At 37.2% G+C, this 13,366-nt stretch overlaps 1 long non-coding RNA gene across 4 annotated transcripts in view; it reads right to left on the bottom strand.

Moving 5' to 3' along the window:
* Positions 1-337: 337 nt before the first annotated feature.
* Positions 338-13,366, bottom strand: part of LOC122237257 — a 29,020-nt gene continuing 15,991 nt past the window's right edge. For 3 of the 4 annotated variants that reach the window (XR_006215581.1, XR_006215580.1, XR_006215582.1), the window contains exons 3-5: positions 12,977-13,245; positions 2,499-2,607; positions 339-483 (exon numbers count right to left, since the gene is read on the bottom strand). This is a non-coding gene — a long non-coding RNA (uncharacterized LOC122237257). Of the gene's footprint in view, positions 484-2,498; positions 2,608-12,976; positions 13,246-13,366 lie in introns of all 4 variants that reach the window. The other variant, XR_006215579.1, reaches the window with a different exon arrangement.

The following is a 13,366-nucleotide window of genomic DNA, read 5'->3' as shown; positions in this document are numbered from 1 at the left end:
ATGAGAGCTAAGATGGGTGGGTCTGTTTTTATACGTGGGACAGGAAGTTGAAGGTGCTAATACACAATAGCCACAGTTTCTTCTGGCCAGTAGGTTAGCTGCAGAAACAAAGGTGAAGAGTAAAATAGAGCTCTTAAAAATGATGAAGATAGGGGAGCCTGGGAGGCTCAGTTGGTCAAGTGTCCAACTTCAGCTCAGGTCATGATCTCATGGTTTGTGGGTTTGAGCCCCACATTGGGCTCTGCACTGCAGTGGAGCCTGCTTGGGATTCTCTCTCTCTCTCTCTCTCTCTCTCTCTCTCAAAATAAATAAACTTTCAAAAAAAATTTTTAATTAAAAAAAAGAAAATGATGAAGATAGAAATCAGAGCTAACCAGGGGTAGCCCTAAGGGGCCAATTAACTGCACATTTAATCTGGAACAATCTGGCTTTCAACATGATACCCACTCCTCTTCCCTCAGCAACCTCAGCATCAAATGGCAGCTAGGTTTAAAAACAGAAAGGAAATGGAAAAGTTGTAGTGTTGTGTATAAACTCTATAAAGTCTATTAAAAAAAAAAAAACTACAATCTTTCCGATGAGCCACAGCCTGCAATAAACTGATTTTCTCTTCCTCATTAGTCCCTCATAACTCACTCACTGTTTACATTTTGGACTGTTAGTAAAGCTCCTCTACAAAACTTGTGATGCTTTCACTATATTATTTATGTATAAAGACATTGAATTCACAGTAATGGAGAAGGGTAGCAGAGGCCATAAAATACTCATAATAACTATGTTGACCTTTGCTGTGTTTTTTTTTTAAGTTTACTTATTTATTTTCAGAGAGACTGTACAAGTGGAGGAGGGGCAGAAAGGGAGGGAGGGAGAGAATCCCAAGCAGACTGCACGCTGTCAGCACAGAACCCAATGTGGGGCTCGAACCCACAAAACCGTGAGATCATGACCTAAGCCAAAACCAACAGTTGGACACTTAACCAACTGAGCCACTCAGGCACCCCGACCTTCACTGTGTTCTTGACTACTGACCAGCTGTGCTGTCAAGCACTGTAGCTACTGGGTGTAGGTCAAGCCAACCTTGAATCGAGGGAGAGAGCCATGATAGGATTTTGCCAAATGGAAACTTTAGAACTCAGGTATGATCCATTCAATTCATCAAGAGCTGACAGTAGTGACAAGATGAAAATTCAGCAAACTGTGTTTAGTTGATAAAAGGGGGAAAAAAGAAACTGTTGGTCTCTAGTGTGCCAGTTGAGTAAGCATGAAGACAGTACACAGTCCTTTCTAATGTGTACACAAAAAGTGCCAACATTTGAACTGCCGTATTAAACACAGGATATTTTTAGCATCAGTGATTGGGAGCTCAGAAATGAAGAATTCCCAGGGCACCTGGGTGGCTCAGTCGGTTAAGCATACAACTCTCGATTTTGGCTCAGGTCATGATCTCATGGTTGTGGGATAGAGCCCCACATTGTGCTCCATGCCAAGCATGGAGCCTGCTTAAGATTCTCTCTCCTCTCTCTGTCCCCTCCCCCACTAGTGTGCTTTTTCTCAAAATAAACATTAAAAAAAGAAAGAAAAATGAAGAGTTCCCAAATAACTGTAGCCAACATTGTAAAATAAATAGTTCCAGTAAACTCCATCTCTTGTCATAGGCACAAGATCTCATTAAATTAATTAACATTCTGTCTAATGTCCTCTTCATGTTTAAATTACATTTGGTGGAAGTTTTTAAAAATTACTATTTTTCAAATACTTTAAGCAGAGCAGCAATGAAAACCTAAAAAGAATCTACCTTTACACTGCGTCCAAAAGACCAGCAGATGGCGTCCAGCAAGCCCAGTAGGCAAAATGCTAACCCTTTTCAGACTATTTCCTGCATCCAGGTTATTGTAGGCCTAATTTAGTAATGGCTAATAACAAAACTTGATGGTTCTAATTAATATGATGCTACATAGAAAGAGTAAACTGATAGCTAGAGCCAAGCTGTTTAGGATTTTGTAAGAAGCTTAATTGCCTTTTTGTCCTTTGCCTTACTGTCCAGTTCCATCACCAAGAGACCTTCAGTTAGCTTGGAATGTAACAAGCTTCAGCAAGCCTGTCAGAGGCCTTAGTGGTAGAAATTGAAGAGATAATAATCTCTGTAATACAAAGTAAGGGTTGGGAAAGTTGCTGCTTTAGACACAGTAATGCCTTAACTTTAAAGAATATTTGTAGTTTTCAGTAATATACTCAGTGCTTTCCTTTCTTGGTTTTTATATTTCTATGTACTCAGAAGATTATAATATTTTATTAAGGTAGAGATAGCAAACTTCTCCCCATTCTATGGTTCATTAACTCTTGCTATTCATTCTGTACTAAGTACTACGCTAAAGAAAACTGAACTAAAATTAGCCCAGCTAATCTCAACTATTAGTAGGTCACAGATATGTGTTTGGAGGATATAGACTCTAATTCTGGACGATTTGGCACAAGACTACTGTTAACCCTTTACATACCTGACATGAGAATCAGAAAAACATGCCAGGCTTAACGCATTAGGATAGTTGACCTTGGTGACTCTCAAGTATGCATGATCCACTCAGAATGTTCTTCTCATCCATCATCCTGCACAGGAAATTCTGATTAACTCTACTGCCAGAGCTGGGTCACTAATTCTTGACTTTTGAAAACAGCTTAATAGAATACCAGCCAAGACTACCAGACCAACTCCAAAATCTAAGTTGAGTGCCACAATTCACTGTCAGTAATCTTGGAAATCAATCATTTAGTGTTTTGTCATTTATAAAGTGGCCTCATAAAACTGCTATGAAAACAAAATGAGATAAAAATTACGAAACCTTTGTAATAATGCAAAGTATATATTTTTGAAAGAAGACTATATGAAAGCATAATCTGTGGGAAGATTGCCTCTAAGTGTATTTTAAACTTAACACAAAGCATTTCAATGAGTAAAACTCTAAATGCTATTTTAGTTGAGCTAAAACTTGGTAATTTTACTTCTCTTACCTTCTCTCATATTTCTAAAAGCCCTGTACCTTTTTTGTTTATCAGTGCATTAAAAAAAGATTCAGAAAAGATAAGAAAAAGGCAGTTGCAGGTACACCAAACAGGGGTAGCAAGGAGGAAAAATCACTGTGCTCTCATTTCTGTTGCTGCTTTAGTCCAAGCAAACTTGAAAAGCTCAATGAATAAACAGCAAGGACTAGTTATTTTTAGGGACCAGCCTGTTACTGATCATCAAACCTGATCATTTTGAGCACATTCTTGTTTTGTTTCAGACTCAGGTATCTCTGGTGTCAGTAAAATAGTTCCATCTCACTTGGAATGACTTGACAAGTGTTTTGAGGGAAGGACCATCATGAGATAAATTGCATATAGCTTAATTTCCCACTTCCCAAATTGAATCTCAATATCCCTGCTGCTCAACATCATGAACCTTTGTAAAAGTCAAGAGTTTTAGAAAACCTCGTAAGTTCATTTGAAAAATGAATTAATGAAGACATCTGGTAATTCTTCATACTGTCCTGAGAAGCAGCATATTATAGGAACTGTAAGCAAGGACTCTGGAATATTTACAAGAATATCTGTTGCCATAGGTACTTGGGTGGCTCAGTTGGTTGAGTGTCTGACTCTATGTTGGCTCAGGTCATGATTCCAGGGTTGTGGGACTGAGTCCAGTGTCCAGTTCAGTGCTGAGCGTGGAGCTTGCTTAAGATTCTCTCTCTCTCCCCCCCCCGCTGCTCTCCCTGGCTCGCACACTCTCTCTCTCCCTCTCTAAAATAAAAAAGAATATTTGTTGCCATAGCGTAATTAGGAATAAATTTAACATTGAAACAAATCTCAAATTTCTATCAATCAGAGATCTATCAAATTAGCATGTTTCCATACAATCAAAAATTATAAAGCTATCAAAAATGATAATGAAGATTTATATTCTTGGGGGAAGAAAAGATTATAAAACAGCATGTAAATCATCATCACATTTTTGTTTAAACTGCAAAGAGAACAGACATTTTTAGTTTTCTTTTCCTTATTTCTATATTTCTAACTTTATTAAAAAGCAAGCCTATATTATATTTATTAGAAATGGGCAGTTATGCTAATTATCATTTTGAAAAAAATCCCACAGAAGAATTGAGGAGAAAAAAAAATGTTAAAACTATACCTCCAAAATATGTTTGATTATATTTTAAACCTCCACAAGAAGATATGAACAAAATAAGGAATGCATTACCTCACTATCACATCTAACATCAAATTTCAAAACTGTGTTGTCTTTTTCTTAAAACTAACAGTGAGCCTTCATTAGTAAAGTTTAATGTGTTTTGTCCTGGGAAGTTGGTTTTTCAGCCTACTGGATACATGTAGTGTGCTGAAAACCTATTAAATGAAAAAAAAAAAAAAAAGGAGGTTAAAGTTACCTGTACCATTTTAAAAGAGTGCCAGTTCCATCAGGCTTGGTGGAGATGGACAGTTATGTATACAGTGTGGTAGTGTTTTTAGGTGAATTAAATGTGAAAACTCTAATAAAAGCATTTTATAAAGTAAAAAGCCCTCTCTAGATCCTGACCAATTTCCAAACCTCTCAGAATACAACAGAATAATCATTGGAAAATAGTTACCAGCCTCTCACTCCCATTACCCAAATCAACATATGACATATGGAGAATTTGAGGAAATGGGAGCATGTAGGTGTTGCATACACAGAAGCAACTAATCATTAGATCAGTCTACATCATTTACTAGCCAGGAAGTCTGTTACTGGGCCTCAGTGATATTGACCAATGATGAGTTTTCAACCAAAAAAACTAATTCCCAGATTTAACTCAACCTAAATGTATAAGAAGATGCATAGATCCTTAAATTATCCTAATGGAAACAAATAATAGACTGTTCAACACAGAGTAAATAAAATGGAGTGCCTCCTTTGTCCTTAACCCATGGATGACCAAAGATTCATTAAGTGTAAGCTAACTTGATGTTAATCCAAGATTCTTCTCAAAGAAGGTTCATAGTACATCACATCACATACTGTGTTTTACATGGAGAGGCTCTTCTGTACACTTGCCCAAACATTGCTGTTACAGATCGTAGTTTAATTTATTCTGAATTTTAGTTATTGAGTTCTTCACCCCAACTTTATTATTATATTCTTTTATACAGACAACTCTATTTTCTATAAACTATTTCCCTAAAAGTTTATAATTCAGGGAAAAAGCTGACAAATATTGAATTATATTAGAGATCATGGAGAAGTAAACTGCATAGAAGAAATGCCATCCATCAAAAGTAATGTGACTTGGGGCACCTGGGTGGCTCAGTCGGTTAAGCGTCCGACTTCAGCTCAGGTCATGATCTCACAGTTCATGAGTTCAAGCCTGGTGTCTGGCTCTGTGCTGACAGCTCAGAGCCTGGAGCCTGCTTCGGAATCTGTGTCTTCCTCTCTCTCTCTCTCTCTCTCTCTCTCTCTCTCTCTCTCTCTCAAAAATAAACATTAAAAATTTTTTTTTAAAAAAAGTAATGTGAATTGATAACCTCATGTTGAGAGTTCAGAGGTGTTAGAATCACCGTAAGTACTGATGAAACTAGATATGAATGATGTTATCTTCTAACCCTTTAATTGAAGGTATTTTGTGGACAAAAATATCACATCACGCAACACAAGCCAGGTAACTTTGGTGCAGCTTCTGTCCCTCTACGACATAATCCTTGCTATAGTTCTTCCCTCACTATTCCAGACCACTGTGTTTTATTGTATCCTCAAATCTCAAAAGCATTTTGTATAGTGGGCTTCACAATGAAATTTAATGGTACAATTAATTGTGATAGGCTTTCTCCAAAGATAGAACATAAATATGTCAATAAAAGTATGGTCCCTAAAGGTTTGCAGAAAGTGTATAGGATACAAGAGCACGTTAGAACAGGAAAAGGCCACAGAATGCCAACTAGGCCATTGTTTTTTTCTAGTAGTTTAACTTTTGCAAACAAAGTCCTTATATAATGTGAATTTGGACTGAGAGAAATGGTTTCTAATGCTGGAAATGATATATGTACATAGGCATAACTCTGAGCCGTTTATTTTTAATATACCCAGAACACTGAGATAGTTGTTCACCTCACTAGCTGTATTTTTTTTAACGTTCATTTATTTTTGAGAGAGAGAGAGAGTGCGCATGCGAGCAGGGGAGGGGAGGGGCAGAGAGAAAGGGAGAGGGAGTGAGAGCAGACTCCACAAGGTGAATGCAGAGCTTGACACAGGGTTCGATCCCACGAACCAGAAGATCATGACCTGAGCCAAAATCAAGAGTCAGACACTTAACTGACTGAGCCACGCAGGCGCCCCAGCAGTATATTTTAATCTTGATTTGGAAAGAAGTAAGTTTTGTTGAGATATTTTTCTAATGGCATTCATACAAAATTATTATAACGTAACAGATTGCATGTACCAAATTTCATCTACATGCAACTGGACGTAATTCTTAGTATATCCCACAGATGATGGAGCAGCCCTTATTGTCTGTCTATGCTCAGAAAGGAACTTGGGAAGTGGGTCCGTTCGTACTATTGCAAGTCTATAAGCTAATCACTAAAGCCTAACGAGTGTCCCTTAAATAAAAAAGTTTAAGAAGTCTTTAAAGGTTGTCCAGACTCGAGTTCCCAAAGCCAACAGATCATCAGAAACAGATTTCCTGGGCCACACTACAGGCTTTACAAACCAAAGACAGGAAAGAAATCTGCTTTAATACAAATTAGCTTTGTAAATCCATGCAAGTTATTAGCTCCAATTTCTCCATGTAAACTGGGAAGACCCCTGTGTGGTAGAGTTATTAGTGATAAGGGCAACCACTAAAATCCTGTGCTTCAGGACATAAATGGAAATAGCATTAATTCGTCCCAAATCAGAGTCCATGCCAAAATTTGTTTGCTACAATTAGAATCTATGCATGACTCTCCCAATCTCCATTGAAACACCATCACTTACATGTGTCGGAATGCAGAATCTAAGTTCTTACTACATATTTAAGGATTACCATTTGATTCTTCAGTTCAAATAATGACTAAATGTAATTATTTTTAAATCTAAGTTTACTGCGGCTCAGAAAAAGTATAGTTAATTATATAAAGAAAACGATATCTATGCGTGAGCATTTCCAAAGATGTATATAGCTTTTCTAGCAGGTAATGTGGTGCCTTTACAATCTTTGAATAAAGGTTTTATTGCTTTATAAGGTTCTCAAGCCTGACTTCCTGCTATCCCTTTGAGCCTACAACATATCCTTTTTAATTAACAGTAAACTATATTACACCTAAAAATGTTTTAATAGTCTACTTTTATTACAGTGCAATATTTTACTTGTGGTGGTTCATAGATAGAACTTGAGGGAGTTGTTTTGTTCCTGTCTTTAATTATTGGCCTTTTCTTAGGTGCACTGATGCTGAAGTACTATGAGCTTTCAGAACTTCTGGAGAGACTACAAAGTTCTGGTTGTTATGGTACCTTTAGTCGGGCTCATACATTTGGGATGGCACAGAATCAAAAGCAGCCCTGTTTTCCAAATGCCTAATAAGGACAACATTTCTGAGCCAGATAGTCCAGTACTTGGACGTCCTCAGAAGAGTCACATCCAAGGGAAATAGCAGGCTTAGAATCTTCAGGTAAGTTTGATTTAATCTAGTCAACCAAAAGGTATGTTCCAGCAATGGGAAACATAATCTTTAAAAAAGTACAGAGTTCAGGGCATCTGGGTGGCCCAGTCGGTTACATGTCCAACTTCGGCTCAGGTCATGATCTCGCGGTTCATGAGTTCGCGCCCTGCATCAGGCTCTGTGCTGACAGCATGGAGCCTGGAGACTGCTTTGGATTCTGTGTCTCCCTCTCTCTCTTGCCCTTACCCCACTCATGGTCGGTCTGTCTGTCTCTCTGTCTCTCCCTCTCTCTCAAAAATAAACATTAAAAAATTTTTTTTTAAGTACAGAGCTCTGGCAAGAAAAAGCTTAAGTTGGTAAGTTACATACCTGTTGTTTTTATTATGACCCATTGCCAAAATATTAATTCTGTAATTGCTTCTAGGAAAGTTTGTTCCATGAAGACCTTTGACACTTGCCTGGCAGAGTCATTTGGATGAAAGGAGAAAGGGCATGCAGTCCATTACTTGTCCTGTCCTTTTCACTAATGTCACCAGGATCATAAATGTATCCAAAAGAGTAGTTGTCTAGTTGACAAAAGTCTATCCCAGAACATACAAATCTGTAACTTGTAAAAGTTCTCTCCTTTATTATTGTTCTGTTTCTTTCCAAGGCAAATAAAACTAATTGTATTTTTTTATTTTTTATTTTATTATTTTAAAAATTTTTATTTTTAATAAAGTTTTTATTTAATTAATTTATTTATTTAGAGAGAGAGCGAGAGAGCAAGCTGGGGAATGGTGGGGCAGGAGGGCGGGGGCAGGCGGGGTAGAGAATCCCAAGCAGGCTCCGCACTGACAGCATGAGCCCAGCATATGAGACTCAATCCCACGAACCATGAGATCATGACCTGAGCTGAAATCAAGAGTTAGATGGTTAACCAATTGAGCTAATAAAACGCCACATACTCCTTCTTTAGTATCTAATATTTTAGCTTCGAAGTAATGTTACTTTTGAGAGTCACCGAAATAAGAGGATATAGTTACATAATTCAAGATTATAATCTCTTAACTATAATTCCAATATCCAATAAGTTCTAAAATCCAAAAAGTTTTGTTATAACTCCTTTGGTAGCAAAACTTAATCTTAGCTGACTGAGTCAGTTTACAGTCTTTATTCCACTCAGTATGATTATTTAGTTTTACTGCAGAAATACTGTTGTGTTTGATTATGAGCATTATGATTATATTGCTTATGGGTATTAAACACTATATTATTTTGGTTATAGGTGCTAGATGCTGTATTATTTTTCTAAAATTCAAGAAACCCTGAATTATGAAACTGATCTGGCCCCAGATGGAGAACTGTAGCCCTATAATTATGGACCATTTTCTATCTTAATATACCTTTATGACCATCAGATGAGTAATAATGTGCTTTTAATTTTGGCATAAGCTAGGTCATTTTAGGGTCTGCTTCTTATAGAAGGACAACCTCTGTGATTTTCCACATTCTTAAGAGGTCTGTAATTTTGACTTCTGATAAAACTGTAATGTAATTTCTGATTACATCGTTATTTTTTGTTGTTGTTAAGTAGGTTTCACATCCAGTGAGGAGCCCAATGCAGGGCTTGATCTCACGACCCTGAGATCAAGACCTGAGCTAAGATCAAGAATCAGACTCTCAACTGACTGAGCTACCCAGGTGCCCCCCAAAATTACATTATTTTAAATCAAGATTTTATTTATAAATGCTCATAAAGAGAAAGGGAAGAGGGTAGCTTAAAGTAATAGACAATTATTTAACACAAAAAAAATAGGTAATAAAATATCAGAAGCTTAATGACTTAAAAGAATAACCTTAAGACATTCTGTGTAAGATTTGTATTTATAAAAGATGTAAGATTTGTTTTTATAAAGGGAGTTTTAGTGGACATGAGCAGCAGGGAGTTAAAGAGTTTATTAGATGCTTGATTTTTATCTGTAAACTCTTCCAGACTGTAATGAGATCATTAGAGAGACAGAATGTGTGTGTGTGCGCGCGCGTGTGTGTGTATGTGTATTACTTATGACATTGTTTTTTTCCTTTAATTCTTGTCATAAGAGATTGGGGGTCTGCAATAGCCAAATTTTGAGGAAAAAAAAGAAAGCAGTTTCTCCTTCTGTGAAAAGAAATACAAGGATTATTATTAATTGAGGTATTCTTGGAAAGTAAAGTTGAGAAAACATCTCTACAACGTTAAGGTAAATACAGTAAGAGATTTGGATGTCATTGCTGCAGTAGTTAGAAGTTTCAGAGAGACCAACAATGCCAGTCAAGCAAGCAGAAACAGATATTAAAACAGGTTTAGGGCGAGCAAATGTTAAAACCAGATTTAGGGGCACCTGGCTAGCTCAGTTGGTAGAGTATGTGACTCTTGAACCTGGGATTGTGGGTTTGAGCCCCATGTTGGTATAGAGATTACTTAAAAATAAAATCTAAAAAAAAAACCAAAAAACATCTAGAATGAATTAAACATTGATTCTATCAAAATAATGTGCTGTTATTTGTCCCATATTATTTTTTTAATTTCTACTTTTATTATAGCAAATTGCAAACATACCCCAAAATAGAGAATAGTATATTCAACTCTCTAGTATCCATCACCCAGCTTTCATACTTATCAACATTTTGCCAGTTTTATTTTATCTATCTTTCTGTCCTCACCCCCTTTTTGATATTTTAAATATTTTAAAGCAAGTCCCAAGCTTCAGTATGTCTCTTTAACATTAAAGATAAATACACATACAACCACAAGTGCATTATCACACTGAAAAAGTTAATGGTTAGTCTTTACTACCATTGGATACTCAGGGCCATGTTCAGATTTCCAATTTGTCTTTTAAAAAATCTCATTTTACAGGTGGTTTGTTGGAATTGGAATTCAGATAAGGTCCACTCATTGTATTTGATAGATATGTCTCTTTTCAGCCACTCCATTTCCTTTCCCAATCTGCCTCTTTTGAATGCCCCACATTCTGAATTTGGTTGACTGAGTCCTCATTTTGTCATTTAACAAGTTTCTCACTCACTCTCCCATATCTCCTATAATCTGGTAGTTAGATCAGAAGGCCTGCTTTTACTTTCTTTTTTTCTTTGAAAAAGAATACTTCATGGATGTGCTATGGTAGACATTCTAGTAAAATCACTGTTTCACGTATACTGTCTGATCCACTTTCAGTGTTGCTAAGATTAAAGTGCATTATCAGTCTGATCTCTCCATTATAAGATCTATTATAAAATTTATTTATGATCATTGCTCTAATCTAGGAATTGGCAAACTTTTTTTATAAATGACCATATTGTAAATATTTTAGGCTTTGCAGACCATACAGTCTCTGTTTCAACTATTCAACTTTCTATTGTAGCACAAAAGCATTCGTACATGATACACGAGCATGAGCCAAGATTTTATTTACAAAAATAGGCAGCGGGCTGGATGTGGCCCATGGGCTGTAATTTGCCAACCACCACAATAGTCTAATATATTATTTCCTTAGGAGTTGCAAAATGATGTTGCTCAAATTCTATCATTGCTTCTCCATTTATGAGCTGGAACAACTTTACCTCGTCAAGTATTCAGTTTTCCCTCAAAATGCATTTATCAGGAAAAGCAAGATAAGTGCTTACTTCCATCTATGAGTTTTTATAAAAGTAAATTTGTGCCCTAACAGCAATGAGGGTTTTTGTTTTTGATGACAATATGAATTCATGAGTTTGCATATTACTTGAATTATCTCAAGCTATTACTATCAATATTCTTTTTAATATTGGATGTCCCATCTTGGGTCCCATCTTGGATGCCCTTCATGTTGAGTCCTATGTCTATTTTTCTCTTGTGCTTTTTTTTAATTTTTTAATGTTTATTCATTTATGAGAGGGAAAGATAGAGCATGAGCAGGGAAGGGGCAGAGAGAAGGAGATACAGAATGTGAAACAAGCTCTAGGCTCTGAGCTGTCAGCACAGAGCCCAACGCGGGGCTCGAACTCACAAACTGCGAGATCCTGACCTGAGCCGAAGTTGGATGCTCAACCGACTGAGCCACCCAGGCGCCCCCCTCCCCCTTTTTTTAATGTTTATTTACTTTTGACAGAGAGAGAGCGCGCGCGAGCATGGGTAAAGGAGGGGCAGAGAGAGAGGGAGTCACAGAATCTGAAGCAGGCTCCAGGCTCTGAGTTGTCAGCAGAGAGCCTGATGCAGGACTCCAGCTCAGCAGCTGTGAGATCATGACCTGAGCCGAAGTTGGATGTTTAACTGACTGAGCCACCCAGGTGCCCCTCTCCTGTGTTCTTTAATATGACCCAAGTATATTACTCTTAGGTAAAAAAAAAAAAAAAAAAATCCTCAGTTCATCTTGTATATTTTTTGCCTCAGACCTAGAACCAGCCATTTCTCCCAGGAACCCTGATGGGAGAAATTTTACCTGTTTATATCTCTTTAAATCACAATTTATAGTGTATGTCTAAATTTGGAATACAGTCATGTAAGATTATTTTTTTTAATGTTTTTTTATCCTTGAGAGTGAGTGAGTGTGTGAGCAGGGGAGAGGCAGAGAGGGAGACCCAGAATCAGAAGCAGGCTCCAGGCTCTGAGCTGTCAGCACATAACCCGACGCAGGGCTCGAACTCACAGACTGTGAGATCATGACGAGCTGAAGTCAGATGCTCAACCAATTGAGCCACCCATGTGCCCCAATTTTATTATTATTTTAATTAAATTATCTGTTACAAAAGCCCATCTGGCAGGCCTGTGCATCCAGGAAGTCAGAGCTGTTCATGTGATGGTAGCCTTTGGAAATACGGGTCATAGTGTCAGGAGAAAGAGTTTTAATAGATCTAAACTGACACTTCCACATATATTCTATAAGCCATTTCATTTCTTTCCTTTCAGTTGTACCTTGCTTTGTCTGGATCTAGACTCACAAGTCAGAAAGTTTTGACATCCTAAAAATGATTTGGGAGTCACCAATACAATACTTTCAATGATTTCTTCTTTGATTTCGTAGATTTTATATAGATACTAGCCAAAAGATGTGGTTACTGGTCTCACTACCCAAGACTCTTAGAGGTGCTGATGTGGCATTCTGCTTTTGAAATGTTACGTGTCACTGTTATGTATTGAAATCTTTTTTTAACTGGAGAAATCATTTTATCGATCACAGTTTTCTATTATGATTTGTGTTTTGGTGTGAGTGTGTGTTACAAAGTATAAAATAATGTATAGAAGTCACTTCACTAAGGTTTTGTTTAAATGTATGTCACAGATTTTGCTGAATCTAAAATAACCATTGAAATAATATTTAAGTACCTTGGCTGTTCTTGGCATAAGATTAAAGATTTTTTTCCTCGTCTTGTAAAAAAGGATAACTGTAGTTTATTGCAAGGAGAACACTAGCCATCATTGCCTCCTCTTTAGTTGGGTCCAGTTGCCATGGTTACAGTCCTTTAAATGGGGAGGAGTGGTAACCGAAATAACACTGAATAACATCCCCTCCTCCTCTTCACCTCTTCTTTGCACATCTTCACACCACCTTCTCGGTCTATAGCACACTGTGCCATCGTCTGCTTCAGGTAGTCCTGTAGTGAGGTAGTCCAATTAGTTTTATTTATGCTAAATACTGTCCAAGTGATTGGCATAATTAGCATATTCCTGAAAATAATAATTGGCTGAACTTTCACCTTCAAAGCACCAAGCCTC

The sequence above is a fragment of the Panthera tigris genome, chromosome A3, assembly GCF_018350195.1.
Source record: "Panthera tigris isolate Pti1 chromosome A3, P.tigris_Pti1_mat1.1, whole genome shotgun sequence".
In the NCBI taxonomy this organism is placed as follows: Eukaryota; Metazoa; Chordata; class Mammalia; order Carnivora; family Felidae; genus Panthera; species Panthera tigris.
This window is presented reverse-complemented; position numbering and strand designations above follow the sequence as displayed.